Below are 17,448 nucleotides of genomic sequence, written 5' to 3' on the forward strand. Positions count from 1 at the left end.
TTCTAGGAAGGCTTCACAGGGGAGGGAAGTGCCCCAGGGGAATCTTGAAGGAAGGAAGGGTTAGAAAGACATGTGAGAAGGGGCAAGGCATTCCTAGGGGAGGGAGGGAACAGCAGAATCAAAGACATAGAAGTAGAAAGGAGCCACAGCACATTCAAGGAAGAAGTGTTAGGCCCATTTGGCACTGGAGCAAAGGGTTATAGGAGAGAGTGACAGGAGAAAAGGGCTTGTGGCCCCAGGATGAATGAATACCAGGTTTAGAGGAAAGTTTGAATTTTGTCCTGTAGATAGCAAGGTACCATTGAAGGCAATAAAGCAGGGGAGGGCCAGGAGGGCAGTAATATTTTAGGAAAATTAATCTGGAAGCCTTACATAGGATGAATGAGAAAGGGGAGAACCTAGAGGCAGGGAGACCAGTTAGGCTGTTGAACCTCTTCTATTACGTCCTAATGGACAGTGTCCAGCTCTAATTTCCCTGAACATACAGGTCTGCATAGGTACTGGGAGGAACTCATAGCCTCTATTTGGTGGAAGAGGCATTCAAGATGAGCCTGTTTTATGTGGAAGAAGTTACCAGGGGTATGCCGAGCTGTTGCTTACTGCCAAGCCTTATGATTCTGGACATCCTGAGGCAGTGTGGTACTGGTGAACCTGGGGACAGAAAGGTCTGGATTTGAATCTCAACTCAAATACCTATTAACTCTATTAGTCTGGCCTAATCACTTAAACTCTCATAGCCTCAGTTTCTCATTCATGAAATGGGAATAATAATATATGCTGTGCTTATCTCACAGGATTGTTCTGAGGGCTAAGTGATGATGGTGGTGGTGATGATGATGATGACGATGATGGTGATGATCATGATAATGGTGATGGTGATGATGATGACGATGATGATGATGGTGGTGATGATGATAATGGTGATGATGATGATAATGGTGATGATGATGGTGATGATGATGATGGTGGTGATGATGATAATGGTGATGATGATGATGATGACGATGATGATGATGATCATGATAATGGTGATGGTGATGATGATGACGATGATGATGATGGTGGTGATGATGATAATGGTGGTGATGATGATAATGGTGATGATGATGGTGATGATGATGATGGTGGTGATGATGATAATGGTGATGATGATGATGATGACGATGATGGTGATGATCATGATAATGGTGATGGTGATGGCGATGATGATGGTGATGATGATGATAGTGGTGATGATGATAATGGTGATGATGATGGTGATGATGATGATGACGATGATGGTGATGATCATGATAATGGTGATGATGATGACGATGACGATGATGGTGATGATGATGATGGTGATGGCAATGATGATGATGATGATGATGATGATGATGATGATGATGTAGTAGTGATTACTCTGGCCCCCCTTACCTGAAGGCTAGATCTCTTACATTTCAGAAGGTCATTCTGCAATGGCTTAGTTGTAGTCCAGAGGAGGTGGGGGCCTGATGTGACAAATGTTGAGAGCTATTGGCTCCTGAATACCTATGAGTGCAGCTTCAGGAATTCTTCTAACCCCAGGGTTGAGTCTTATCTGACCTACTCAAATCTGGGCATTTGTAAAGGGCTCACTAGGTCTCAGTATAGAAATAAATAGTCCCTAGGGGTCAACGAGTCCAGCCAAGTCTGGAGAGTTCATCTTCTCACAGCAATTTCATGGGGGAGGGGGAGTTGACTGGGAATGAGACCCAAAAGTTGACCATGACACAGATTACATGTATTCTTATACCTTCTCTGTGTAATGTTCATGGGTTTTGGATGTTATTTAAATCACCCTGTAGTTATTAGGGTAGGTATGACTGTGCTTCTGTTCCTTGATCAACAAAGGAGCATGTATTACCAAATGCCAGACATTTTGAGAAGTACTAGGGGAGGAGGTAGGGGAGAGACAAAAGTTAAACAGCCCCTGCTTTTAAGGAACTTGCATTCTATCCCAAATACACATTGGTGATCTGATTGTAAAATTTGTTCCCTGTTCACACCCTAGTATTTTTGGCAGGCCTGTCTTTGCTTCCTCAGATCTTTCTCTTTCTTTTCTTTCAAGGTCCATTAAGACCCCACATCCTTCATGAAGACTTCCCAGGTCTCTTCTGCTGGAAGTAATCCTTCCCTCCTGCTTTTCTTATAGTTCTGTACATGTTTTATCTTCCTGTTATTCAGTTGTAAGCTCTTTGAAGTCAGAGATTCTGAGTCATGAACCTTTGTATCTAGCATATAGTAGGTATTTAAATGCTGGCTAACTCTAGTTCTAGGTTGGCCTTTTAGTCAGGAAGTAATACAGCACAAATAAATGAGATGAGGGGAGGAGAGAATTTGGTACTGAAAATAAAATTGAATTAAAATTTTTTAAAAAATAAGAAGGATCTATCTTTAGGGGATGACCAAACAGCCTTCCAGAAAGAACCTTCATTACTCATTCACCCCAGGTCACTGCTGGTTGGTGCTTGAAGCAAATTTTTCTAAGATATACTTGCCTACAGAATGCTCTGCCCCCATCAACCTTTGCTGGACCTGGCCAAAATAAGGGAAGGGACTCTAGAGCAGACCTGTACAATTTCACAGTAGGTAAGAGCTAAAATTAAAATAGACTAAACTTATTCAGGCCACAGATAGGTTAGACTAGAGACAGACTGACAATGGTTGGTGGCTTGGGGTCACAAGACAAACAGAAGAGAGGACGCAATGGCAACCCTACATTTTTTGCAAGCAAGTGGCCCTTGGGCTCTATGTTGTGCAGGCCTTTCTTAGAGAGTACAGTAGAAACAGTTCCATGATAGGAGTGGCACTCCCTAGATTCTAGCCTCAGCTCTGTCTTCTAACACATGATCACATGGACGTCTCAATTACTCTCTCTGAGATTTGGTTTCTTTCATTACTGTAACATTAGGCTAATTAGGCTAACACCATTCTCATAGAGTTTCTGCATGCAGTGCTATATACCTGTGAGATATTAACATTGTTATTTTCAGGTAGCTTTCATCTCCTGTTTCTTGCCTCCTCTTTTGTGCCCTCTTCTCTGATACCCAGAATCCTCATATAGAACCATGAACTTGAGGCTAGAAATGCCAGAGAAGTTTTAAATGTCTTTATACTTAGTATGGAGTGAGAATTTGACTCATCAAGTAATACAGAATCATGGAGGTAGACGATGCCTCAGAGATTTTCCCAGATGATTGGTTGGTGCTGTTGGGTTGGTTCAGTTGCTTCCAACTCTACATAAATCACAAATAGGTCACTACCCTATTTGGGGTTTTCTTGGCAGAGATACTGAGGTGGTTTGCCATTTCCTTCTCTAGCTCACTTGACAGATGAGGAAACGGAGGCAAACAAGGTTACATGACTTGCCCAGGTTCCCACAGCTAGTAAGGATCTGAGGCAGTTTGAACTCAGGTCTTCCTGACTCCAGGGCTTGCAGTCTATTCACTGTGCCACCCAGCCACCTTCAGAAATCATACAGAATCACCAAGATGGGAGAAGTCTCATAGATCATATAGTCCCACATCTTGTTTTATAGATGAGCTAATTAAGGCCTAGAGATAGAGAGAGGATTATGGTCCCCTGCCATTGATCCTTGATCAATTGTGATATTGATGAATACAAATATGTTCCTGTACTCTTTCTAGGTATTAGATTTGCATTTTATTAAGGGCCTTCTGAAAGCAATGCTTTAATGCCAAACAGTAACTCAGATGATTGGAATCTCACATGCAAGTGCACAGGAGAGACAGAGACAGAGACAGAGAGAGAGAAAGACAGAGAGAAAGAGACAGAGAGAGAGATAGAGAGGGAGACAGGGAGAAAGAGAGTGAGAGACGGGGAGGGAGAGAGAGAGAGAGAGAATGTTTAGCTAGGTAGGCCCTTGTTGTGTTCCTCAGATCATATCATGTATGTAACTGCCCTCTTGGCCTGTACTTAGTTTGGAGGCAAACTCTGCTAACCCAAACTGTTAGGCAATGTTTACCTAGCAAGGCACTTTGTACGTTGTACATTATCAATAAATAATCCAATGAAGAAATACCACTAACTTGGACAAGTTGCTAAACCTTCATCTGAGCCTCAGTTTCCACCTCTGAAAAATGAGGATACTGAAATGGATGATTTCCAAGGTCGCTTTCAGCTCTAAAAATATTTATTCAATGAATGAGTCTATGAATGAACTTCAAAATGTTTTCTGAAGCCAGTAATTTGTCTTTGAACCACTAGGGGTCCTATGTGTTCTGTGCTCTTCCCCTGTGCCTTAATTAAGCAAGGCCAGAAACTTCAGAGAAGTCTTTCTTGGAAAGTTCTGGATCTAGCTTGGAGTAAGCGTGCAAGTCTCCTAATAGAATGACATCATAGAGCTGGAAGGGACCCTAGAGAATATCCAATCCAATTCCATCATTTTGATGGAGAAGCTGGAACCCAGACGGGGAAAGTAACTAGTCCTGAAGCCAAGCAAAAGCCAGAACCCAGTGTTCTTAGCATAACTATTTAGTATTCCATTACGAACCACAGAATAATATGACCATGAGCTATAAGTGAATTTCTTTGAACTGTAGACATGCAAAACTAGGCAGGCAGTCTGAAAGGTCTATGCAAGTCATGAGGCCAGAATCAGTGACCGTTGGGGGGTGAAAGGCCAAGTAATCTAAGTGGGTATCGAATATACCAGAATGATGATAATTAGCAGAGGGCAGAGCTATCAATTTTTGATTAGAGTACAATACAGCCTCTCTGGATCTCACTTTTCCCATCTGTATAAAGAAGGTTATGGACTAGATAACCTCTAAGATCCTTGCTATTCCTAACATTCCAAGATCCTAGTAATATAATCCTTTAATCAATCAACAAGGACCTATTTTCCCAGGTTCTACTTGGAAGAAGTAGAAGACCTCAAGCAGCTTATAACCTTTTCCTTTTCAGGTCATGAGTTTTTCAACAATCTCTCTCCTCCCAAAATTCTTTCTGTCTTTTTTTTTACACAATAATTTCTATTATGAATTTAGCTACATTCTGAACTAACATAAGCCAATAAATCAACGAACAAAATGTGAAATGAAACTGTAACTATTTATATTTAGATATTCAAATGCTAGAAGGAGCTATGATTTTTGTCAATATAAGTCACTCTCAATGTGGGACGTTCTGCCACTAAAGCAAATTGCAACCAATGTTTACTTACTAGATATGTTTGGGAATTACCTGGGATACGAAGAAATTAACTTGTCCAGGGTCACACAGATAATAAACGGTATAGGTAGGATTTGAACATAGATCTTAATAGCAAAAATAATAATAACTGACATTTATATATCACTTTAATGTTTACAAAGCATTTATAAACATTACTTCATTTGAACTTCACAACAACCCTATGAGTTAGGAATTCAGGTCATTATTCCCATTCTATAGAGGAGGAAACTGAGGCCCAGAGGAGGGGACCCTAGAGGTTATCCAAGGGAGGTTGAATGAGTTAACCAAGATCACATAGCAAGTTAGGATTACAGGCATAATTTCAACCCAGGTTTTCTCCATTTCCAGTCTATCATATTATACACTATGTCATTCTGCCTCATACATTTTGATGAAAAGAGGACATATGTGTGTGTGCAATATAAATTCTTTTTTAAAGAAACAATGACCATTCATTTCTTCTTTCTTCTCTTTTCACCTATTTTTTGTTTGTACTTATAAAACTTTATTAATGTTATTTTTTAAAAAATCATAGTCAATGCACATATCTAATCGTTTTACCTTCTTTTTGTATCACTTGTATAATTTTTTTACCATATTTCTTTGTATTCATTGAATTTGTCATGTTTATGTGTGATCATATTTCATGATGTTGATATACTCAGCTCTTCCCTCATTGTTGGATATAAAGGTAGTTTCCAGTTTTTCGTTATTAAAAATTAAGCAGGCTGGGTATTGTGGCAGCTGCCAGGAAGGCTAAGACTGGTGGATCTCTTTAGCTCTGCAGTTCTAAGCTGCTGTGGGCTATGCTGAGTGAGTGTCCACACTAAGTTCTACATCAGTGTTGTGAATTCCCAAGAGCAGAGGGCTACCAAGTCATCTAAGGAAGGGGCAAACCAGTCCAATTTGGAGAAAAGAAGCAGGTCAAAGTTTCAGTGCCATTCAGTAGGGTGATGGAGCCCATGAGTAAACCCTATACTGCTATCCCAGAAAAGAGAGGGAAACCCAGTCAAGAAAGTGAGAAAGAAAGAAAGAAAAGAAAGGAGAAAGGAAAGAAAGAAAAAGAAAGGAAGGAAGAAATAAAAAAGGGAGGGAGGAAGGAAAGAGGGAGGGAAAGAAGGAAGAAGGGAAGGAACAAAGGATGATGGAAAGGAAAGAAGAAGGGAGATAGGAAGAAAAGAAGGAAGGAAAGAGGGAGTGGGAGGAGGGGAGAGAGAGAAGAAAAGGAAGGGAAGAAGGGAGGGAAGGAAGAGGAAGAAGAGGAAAGTAGGAAGGAGGAAGAAGGAATGGAAGGACAAAGGGAGAGAAGTATTATCAATATTTTTGTTTCCGGGAAGTTTTTATTTCATTTGGCTTTTCACTTGCAGTTCCAGCATCCACAACATGCAAGGATAGGATAGTCATTTCGTTTTTTCCCTCTCCCAAGTATGAGTATACAATGAAATGTCAGATGACAATCAGTGTTTACCATGGTCTTTCTTTTGTCCTGTCCAGGATGAAATCATATGTATAGCACCCACTCAAGAGTATCTGCTATTCATCAGTCAGACCTGACCTTGACCATTGTTTGTTAGCCCAAGACTTGGTCTTTGTCCTCCACACTTTGGCAGTAGAAATAAAACATGTCCCTTGTCCATCGGATTTAGAGTTGAAATGAAGTTTGGAGGTCATCTAGGATCATAGGATCATAGATCTAGAGCTGAAAGGGACATCAGTGGCCATTTTGTAGATGAGGAAACAAGTTCAGAGCGGTTAAATGATTCACTTGCCTAAGGTCCCACAGAGCCAAGGCTCAAATTCAAGTCTTCTGACTTTCAAATCTAGTCTTCTTTTTACTCAACTTACTTTTACTTTTTTTTTTTTTTTTACTTTTTACTTTTTATTGTGTCTACTGTAAGCTCCTGGAGAGGACTGTGTTTTCATTTATGTTTCACTTTTCTCCCATTGCTATCCACAAAAGTTCTTCAATACTCTTCAGGACATAGAGGTGCCCCTGAACTCTTAGCATCTATGCCCTTAGAGCATCCACTTTGGAAGAACCACTTAAACCTAAAAACTTTTAAGTTTGGATCTGGTGATTAACTATTGTCCAAGCACTGGCCTAGAAGAGGCCACCACCATTGGCTACCCCTATTTACTATGATGATTCTCTAGGACCTGAAGAAGTTGTAATCCCTTTGATGGAAGGGATTCTCACACCAGTGAAACCAGAAATCAATTAGGAGATTAAAGTACTTACCAGTTTCTGTACCTTTCATGCTGCCTAACACCTCTCTGTTGACCTAATAAACAAAGTAAGGAAATAGATATGATTAGTGTTACAGGTATTTATTGATTTTTCCGTTGTCCTGTCTCTAGTTTTGTTGAAATAGGAGATGGTGTGGAGTAGTGGAGAGATCACTGATCTTGGAGCCTCTAACTAGAGCCCTGGGACCTGAGTTTCAGCCTTACAGCATACTACCTGGGCAATCCTGGTCAGGTCATTTAAACTCAAGGGTTCTTAATGTGGACGTCTATGAGGTTTTCTCTCTCCCTATACATGCATAAGATATATACACACACATGTATTGTGTGCATGTATACATGCACGTATACATGTGTGTATAAACACATGTATACATGCACGTATACATGTGTGTATAAACACATGTATACATGCATACACATAGGTTCACACACATACATATGTGTATATATGTAAATATATTTTTAATTTCAATGTAATTGATTACCTTTGTAATAAGTGATAGAGTACAAACTCTGGGAACCCCCTTGAACTGAGTTTTCCCACTTAATGTGATGTTCTAAGGCCATAAACCTTTCACTATCACTTTGTTCAATTGCCTCTGGCTACCTCCCATCCTTGATTCTATCAAAATGGAGGCTTAAGGTGGGAAGTATAGTGGGGGAGCCACCCAGAGGTATTTAGAAACTTTGCTTTGGAGGTCATGAAAAGCAAGCAAACTTGCATAGTAATAGTTATACTTAAATCTATTAATTTCAGTGCATGTAGTATCATAACCCTGTTTCAATCTCTTTTCCAAAATCTCCATAAGGATTCTTTGCTCATTCATTCTCATTTAGTTTTCATCATATGCTCGTGATTAGTGTATATTCCAGCGTTCAAGTTCTGCTTTCCAAAAAAATTATTGTTTCATAAAAGTCTTTCTAGAGCTCTTTGTATTATTCATATACATTAGTCCTAATTGTATCATATATCTGTTGAATTAACGTACAATTTATTTAATCAGTCCCTTATTATTGGATGTATATGTTTCTTCTTTCTCTTCTGCTAACTCTCCCTTTCAAACTTTGGATTATTTTTCCTTTTTGATAACAGTTTCAGGTTATAGTCCCAATAACAGAATTATTGTGCCAAAAAGTGTGATTATTTTTGTGACTTTTACCATACTGCCAGATTGCTCTCCAAAAAGATCCTACACATTTGCAATTCCACCAAAAATGAATGAATGTATTTCAAATGTATGGTCTTAAGCAAATCACTTAACCACTCTCTGACTCAGTTTCCTCATCTGTAAAACAGTGGGGTTGGACTTCTAGAACTTCCAAGCTCTTCTCCCACTCTAAAGCTATGAGTCTATGAATTTTCTTTCAGCTTTGATATTTACTAGCTGAGTGACCAATGGGAAATCAATGAACTTCTCTGAACCTCACTCCGATTCCTTGTTTATAAAATGAAGCAAATAGTACATGGTCTTGTGATGAGTAAAACTCTATGGAAATAAGCTAGAATTTCAGGTCTGTTCCGATGCATGAATATTTCCCTGATCCTTTGGCCAGTAGAAATCTTTATTTATTTTTTTTTATTTTTATTTTTTTTTCTTAATGTTTTACAATCACTGCCATACAATTGAGATTTTATCCCCCCCACACCTACTCCCCACTACCCCCCTCCCTCCCCACGACTGCATACAATTCTGTATGGGTTCTACATATGCCAGTAGAAATCTTGACCTGGGGATGAGTGATAAAAGCACTTTTGGTCTCTCCCATGCACATAGAATATTCTAATTTGTAGAACAATTATTTGCATCTTTTTCTTATCTTCTCCACTTGTAGTAGTTGTAATCCAGTTGTAATTTCTACATTTCCAAGCATCACAAAGAGCAGATATTTAATATATTAGATGGATTAAGCATCTTTCTTTCCCTCTTCTGGCAAACTAGAGCCTCCCATTCTTTATAGGGGGGAGTAGGGCAAGTGATGCTCCGTCTCTTGATTTTGGGCATTTTCACTGTTGCCCTCCATGCTTGAACTCTCTCCCTCCTCATCGATACCTGCTTCAAGTCTCAATATAATTCCCCCCCTCTGCAAGAAGCCTTTCCAGTCATTTGTTGTCTTAGCATCCTCCCTCCTTCCAGTCTATCCTGTCTCTGCCTTGCTTATACATAGTTGTTTTCTTGTTGTCAGACTATGAGCTCCTTCCAAGGAAGGACTATCTTTTTTTTTTTTTTTTTGCCTTCAGAAAGTCTTTTTTTTTTTTTTATTTTGTAATGTTTAACAATCACTGCCATACAATTGCGATTTTATCCCTCCCCACCTACTCCCTACTACCCCCCTCCCTCCCCACGACTGCATACAATTCTGTATAGATTCTACATATACTTTCCTATTGAGTATATTTTCACTATAGTCATGCTATGTAGTCAGACTAAGATAAATGAAAGAAATCGTATAACAAATCAGAACAAGATACACAAACACATACACATACACAAACATGATCTGCTACAATATGTGAGTGACTTCCATATTTCTCTCTCTGAGTGTGGCAGGCATTTTGCCTTGAGATCCTCCATTGGGATTTTTTTTTTTTTTTGGTAAGAAGTTCTTGTGTTATTACAAAAATCTAAGTCTACCAGAAAAAACTCTCACACACTGTGGTTGTTGCTGTGCATAAAGTTCTCCTGGTTCTGCTCCTTTCACTCAGCATCAGGTCATATAAGTGGAAGGACTATCTTTTACTTTTCTTTATATCCCCAAATCTTGGGTTAGTACCCAGAGCATAGTAGGAGAACAGAAATCTATTAAGGCATTTACTAAGTACCTACTATGTCCTAGACACTTAGCTATTTGCTTTTAAAATTATTTTCTCATTTGATCCTCACAACAACCCTGGGAGATAGATGTTATCATTATGGACATTATACAGTTGAGGAAACTGAGGCAGACAGAGGTTAAATGACTTGCCCAAGGTCACATAACTAGTATGTGTCTGAGGTTATATTTGCACTCAGGTCTTCCTGACTCCAAGCGCAGTATTCTACCCATTTCCATTGCAGCACCAAGCTTCCCCTTTTTGTTGATTTGACTTCTCAAAAAACCATCTCTCAGACTAGGAGATCTTCCTGTACTAATCCTCCTGGGTGCCATGGTGCACAGACATCCCCATTCTTCTTTGCCATTTGTACCTGTTCCTTGAGCCAATGGCTTGTCTTTGTATCTAATTTGTTTCCTGGCTATGTGCCTCTTTCCACTTCAATTGTAAGTCATCCATACCATGCTTTCCTCTTCAGTGCTCACATTTAATTAAGGAAACACAGGGCTGCCCTAGGGGCCCTTTGCCCACCCAGCTGAGCTAGGAAAACCCATAGTATTGAGAGAAAGTGGAGGGGCCCAAAGTAAGTAGTAGAGAGGCAAATTGATAAAAATAATACGGAAAGAAGATGGATAGTTTCTCCAGGCTGATTAAGTTGGTATTTCTTTCCCTATTAGTACTGTGGAGTTGTATGTTTCTAATTTTCCAGACCATGCCTTTGACTTATTGGCCCTATTACTTCAGATTGCAGAGGTGACCAGAATCTGTGCTTGCACTCTCCTCTTTGTTTCCTTAGAACGGACCCTGCTTCAGGCCAAACATCTCAGCCTTTGCTTCCACAGCCTGAAGATGTAACTAGAAGTGAGGCATCTATCTGAGGAGATAGTTGCCTTACTGGCAACCCTGGCCTTGATTCCAGGTGTTTTTTGGGTGCACAGCAACCCCACCTTAGGTAACTCTTCTTTAGGTGGAGAGAAATCTATGTTCAATCCATCTTGGATAGATGGGTGACTTAATTTGGGCACCTCCTAGGAAATACTTGATCACCTTTAATGAATGGTTCCACCCCTGCCACTCCTGGGAGTTGAGCAGCACCCCCACTGTGACCTTGAACAAGGAGTAATTGAAACTCCACCTTCCGTGACTGAGCACACAGCCCTTGTTCCAGTTCTTTAAAAGAAAATGATCTATTTCCTCCTTGGGCATTTATAGAGAGCACACAGGCTGATTATTACAGCTGTCGGTGCAGATGGAGCCTCATCTTTCGTTAGAGTGGATTTTACGTGGTGAGAGGGCAGAGGAACTATGAACCTGTATAAGGAAAGCCTAGTGAAAGGGTTCTGCCTCTCCAAAAAGAACTACACCTGCTCTGCACCTTACAGTGTTGGAGAGTTGTCTGAAGGCACCGAGAAGTTCAATCACTTGTCTGGAGTCATATAGAGGACCAGCCAGGTGTAGGCCCTGGAGTCAGGGTGACTCAAAAAGATGAGTTCAAACCTGACCTCAGATACTTACTCACTGTGAGACCCTGGGCAAGTCACTTAACTGTGTTTGCCTCAACATCTTCATCTGTAAAACCAGCTGGAGAGGAAATGGTAAAGCATTCCAGTATCTCTGCCAAGAAAACCCCAAACAAGGTTATGAAGAACCAGACATGGCTGAACAACAAGAAAGAGTCATATAGCCAGTGTTTGTCCAAAGTATGAGATGAATACAGGTCTTCCTGACTTATGGGCCTACTTTCTCTTTACAATGCCACAAGCCACATCTTGGATGGATAATGGACCATTAAGTAGAGTCTGAAAAGTCTATTAACCTCTTCACTGGGCTCAGACAGCTCAGAATGCCCAATTTATATGAAGAAAAGAATGTGAAGGTCACAGAATATCAGAATCATAGAATCTCAGAGCCAAGAGGGGCCTTGGTTAACATTTACTCCAAGGCTGAAGGCCTTACGCTCATAGAAAATCTGGAGATAGCCCACAGTAGGGAAGGGAACAGTCTTAACCCATATATTTTTGCTTGGCTCATTTTCAATCCTCCAGATGTGGTCCCTCTTCTGAAGGCCCACTTATGTTAAGAAGGTGAGAAAGGCAAATGATTTCTCTCACCTCCAAAATAGAATCATCCCAGATCTCTAGGGAAATTCTGGCAAAGGAATTCTGCTTACCAATCAGCAAGTAGTTATTAAGTGCTTACCTAGGTACCAGGCATTAAGCTAGGTGCTCAAGGTAAAAAACCAGAAAATGAAACAGGCCGTGTCCTCAGGTTGCTTACAACAACCTATCAGAGAAAACATGTAGACATTTAAGTTAACAAATATTTCTTTAACTCATACTATGTGCCAGCAGGCATCATAAGTAGATTCAAAATATAAACATGGTAAATGCAAGGTACTTTTGAAGGGACGGGGTATGTAGCAGCTGTAGGGGAGAGCGAATAGCTCAGAAATGGCCTCATGTAGGACATGGAACTTGAATTAAACTTGGAAAGAAATGAACGATTCAAAGAATCAGCTAAATATCATGGTGGAGAGAGCACTGCCCTTGGAGTCTGCATGGCCACTGTCTCCGATATTTACCAGGGATGTTGCCTTGGTCGTCATTTACTTTCACTGACCCTTAGTTTCCTCCTCTGTAAAATGGGGATAATAAAACCCCTACCTCACAGGGTTGTAATCCTAGGATTGAATGAGATAATAGGCATAAAGTGTTTTGCAAATCTTAATTTTGTTTTTAGTTGTTTTTCAGTCTGTCTGACTTTTGTGATTTGCTTTGGGGTTGTCTTGGCAATGATCTTCTCCCACTCATTTTACAGATGAGGAAGATGAGGAAAATGGGATTAAGTGATTTACCCAAGGTCACACAGCTAGTAAATGTCAGACTGAATTTGAACCCAGGTCTTCCTGACTTTGGGTCTGGTGCACTATCCACTTTGCCCCCTAGCTAGGTGCCTGCCATTATTGTCATTAATGTCATAATTGGGATGTTTGCTTTTTAGTCCAATCTCATCTATATACCAATGAGGGAATCAAAGCTCAGGCAGAGGAAATAACTTGCCCAAGGTCACAAAGGTACTGTAGGATCACAAAATCCTGGTGTTCGAAAGCACCTTAGAAGATAGCTAATCCAGCCTGAACCACAACCACCACAGCATTCCTGATTGGTAGCCAGCCAGCTTTGGCTTAATGACCTGAGGTGTGGAAGAATTTGCTACCCTGAATCAGGGGTGGGGAACCTGTGACCTCAAGGGCACATGTGGCCCTCTAGGTCCTTAAGTGTGGTCTTTGGACTGAGTCCAAGATTTACACAACAAATCCTTTCACTGAAGGGATTTGTTCTGTAAAGTTTAGATTCAGTAAATACAATCTATTCTGGGAGAGGTGTTTGGGTTAGAAAATTATTTTTCTATTTGTCTCTTCTTACCTTCTACCGATTGCTCCCATTTCTTCTCCCTTGAACTAATTAGAAGCAAGTCTAGTTCATCTTCCATGTTACAGCTTTTAACATACTCAAGGACTATTATTTTATTGGAGCAGCTAGGTGGAGGAGTGGATAGAACTCAGGGCCTAGAGTCAGGAAGATCTGAGTTCAAATTTGGCCTTGGACACTTAATAGTTACATGACCCTGGGCAAGTCCCTTAACCTTGTTTACCTTGGTTTCCTCATCTGTAAAATGAGCTAGAGAAGGAAATGGCAAACCACTCCAGTATTTCTGCCAAGAAAACCCCAAATGGGGTCATGAAAAGTTGGACATGATTGAAAGAAATGAATAATAAAACTGTTTTATTCCTTCCCCTCCCCCCCCCAATTCCTCCAAGCTAAACATCCACACAGTTCCCCAGCTAATTAGTTAACATGTATAATGCAAGTAGGAAGCAATCGGATGGCATACTGCCTCACCCCTAATGCCTACAAAGCAGATGATCTCCTCCCATAACCCAGCCCTGTCTCATATCAGCAACAATGGATCACTGGCTCTCCACTCCCTCTGGGACTGTGTCCCAGGGTCTCTTCTCATAGGTAGGTTATATCCCAGGATTTCTCTTCCTACTGGAAGAGAAGTGTGCTCAATTACCTCTTCTGATATTTTCAGATTGGAAATGGGAGAGCTGATTTAAGAGGAGCATGCTTAGTTCTACATGCCCCACATACTGTTTCATATTGCTTGTTCGAGGCATCAAAATTGCTAGTTTTTTTGTAGTATTTATTGTATAGGCTTTCTTGAAAAGGAAATTTATTGCTGTATATTTTGAATCCTCTCATGTTCTGCTGTGCACATGGCAATGCATTTTTTTCTCACTTTACATTATTTTAGTGTTAGTATTTAAGTTTGCTCCTTCTTCCTTTCTTATTTTGTTTTTTAGTTTAAAATAAAATAAAAAAGAAAAGAGTAGAGAGCAAAAAAAAGTAAGAAAAGATGGACAGCTCAACACAATGCTTAAAATTTATTATATATGGCTTTCTTGAAATGGAAATTTATGGCAGTATATTTTGAATCCTCTCTTACATTCTGCTGTGCACGTGGCAATGCTTTTCATTTTTTCTTATTTTGATTTAAGTTTCAATACTTAAGTTTATGTTTCTTTTTCTATTGTGTGTTTAAGTTTTAGTATTTGACTGGAAGAAAAAAAGAAAAAATGCGAGCTATGGCTCTGTACGAGTTAATCTTTTCTAGAACCTTAAAGATAAGTCAAGAATCCTTGCTGCAGCATTTCCAACAAGTCATCCTCCAGCAACTGAGAATCTATTATTTCCTCATAGAGTCTTTCCTACTTCTAAACAGTTCTTGTTATTTGCTGTTCAGTCATGTCCAACTCTATGGAGTTAATTTTACAGATGAGGAAACTGAGGCAAACAGGGTTAAGTGACTTGTCCAGGGTCACACAGCTAGTAAGTATCCAAGGCCAGATTTGAACTCAGGAAGCTGAGTTTTCCTGACTTCAAGTCCAATACTCCATCTGCTGTGCCCCCTAGCTGCCCCTAAATAGCTCTAATGATTAGGACATTTTTCTTAATATGGAATAAAAATTCTACTTTCTTCAACTTCCACACTTTCTGCCCTCTGGTGCTGTGCAGAACCAGTCTCATCCCTCTTTTGTGTGAAAACCCTTCAAATACAATTAGCTTGTCCTAAGTCCTTTCCTTCTAAATTAATTCCTTCAACACATCCTTGTATAAGCTAGTTTATTGATGTCTTTCCAATTGCCAAGTAACAGGAAGGGTAGAGTCAGTGCAGAAATTTGGATTTGAGAGCAGCATAGTTTAAGAAAATAATGTTCTCTTGGGTTGATGGTGCTTTTCTGCAAGGAGACACTGAGCTTTGGGAAATCCTCAGATAAGAAAGGTGTAATAGTGAAAGCAGGAAACTGAAAACAAATGCCCTTTGACCCAAATGTACTACTTAGTAGGCTTCTACCCCAAAGGAAACAAGGAAAGAGGAAAATTACCTATAGCTACAAAAAAGTTTATAATGTACAAGGTACATTTTAAGATATTAATTATATATACTATACTATATTGATTACATAAAATATTTATAATGTATAAGGTATAAAATAATTTATAATAAAATCATAATATATACCATCTTTTGGGGGCAGTCAAAAATTGGACACTAAAGGTACACCCACTGAACATAATGGGATATTATTATGCCAGAAGAACTGACAAAATGAACAATTTCAGAAGAAATTGGAAAAACCTTTTATGAAGTAAGGCAAAGTAAGCAGAATGAGATCAATGTACACAATGATGACATTATTTTAAAAAAAAAAAACTTTGAAAGACTTTGGAATTCTGATCAATGCCCTGATAAACCAAAATAATGAAGATAATGATAATAATGAAGATAAAACACACCACTCACCTCTTGACAGGCAGAGACATTCATTTTCAAACAAGATTAATGTAGGAATTTGTTTTGGATATATATATGTACATATATATATGAATTTGTTGTAATTGTTAAAATTTGCTTAATGTATTAAAAGGGAGTAATTAATTATTCATTTAAAATGCTTGTTGAAAAATTTTTTGAATTTTTAAAAAACTAATTAGACTTTAGATTAGGATAAATTTTGAAATACTTCCTTAACATTTCTAAAAGACAGAGCAAAGGAGTAAGGGGAGGAACGATACCTTAGCCTGCTGCCATAAATAGAAATGGAAAGAACGCAAGAAGGAAGTTGAACTCTGAGTAATGAAGAAACCAGTAAAGATCTTAGAAAAGAGATAATGAAACAGACACCATCTCTCATGGCCGAGAGGTAAGGAACACCAGGACGCACCTAGTGTCTGCACTGGATATTTTCATTTAATTGATTTTTTAATCATAAGAGAGGGTTCAAACTGGTTAGAAATTATGGAAAGAAAACATTTTCTTTATAAATAGAAAAAGAACTATAAAACATGTCATTTCTTCATAGACATTGTGTTGGATATCAATAAAGAGAGCAAAATTGGAGGCCCTCAATGTGACATGACTAACCAGTGCAAAAACTCTTCTGGGCAAATATTCTAGGATCCCTACCGCAAACAACTAGAGGAATGTATCAGGAATAAAACACTAACAGGAACTCAGTGGGGATAGACACATGAACAATTCACCAGTGTCCCCGTGATAGAGTAGGTTAACACTTGCACCAGAAGTCAGGAAGACCTGAGTTCGAATCTTGCTTTATATACTTTTTGGCCTTGGGTTTGACCTCTTGCATCCCCAGTTACTTCATCTGTAAAATAAGGATAATCACAAGACCTACTTCATAGAGTAGTTGTGAGGACCATGTGGGATAACGTGTAAAGTAACAAACCTTAAAATACAATCTAAATGCCAGGGATGATTATTATTTTAAAAGCTAGGATGGTCTAAGATCATTTTAAACTAAGATCATTTTTACTAAGATCTTTTTTTTGATCTGATAAGAAATGGTCAATTAAGACTTAATGGTGCTATCAAAAAAAAAAAAGACCCTTGGACAAGGTAGAGAAGGGCAGGCTAGAATGTATGGGGGAAATCTTAATTTCCATTCCTATTTCACACCCTTATTTTCTCTTTCCTTCTGCAGGACCAGGCTGAAGTCTAAAAGGGTATGAGTATAGTGCCCCACCTAGTTCATCTTTGGCACCTAGAGTGTTTTACTCGTGCAATTTATAATTTTAAAAAATTCCTCT

The sequence above is a fragment of the Notamacropus eugenii genome, chromosome 6, assembly GCF_028372415.1.
Source record: "Notamacropus eugenii isolate mMacEug1 chromosome 6, mMacEug1.pri_v2, whole genome shotgun sequence".
Classification (NCBI taxonomy): Eukaryota; Metazoa; Chordata; class Mammalia; order Diprotodontia; family Macropodidae; genus Notamacropus; species Notamacropus eugenii.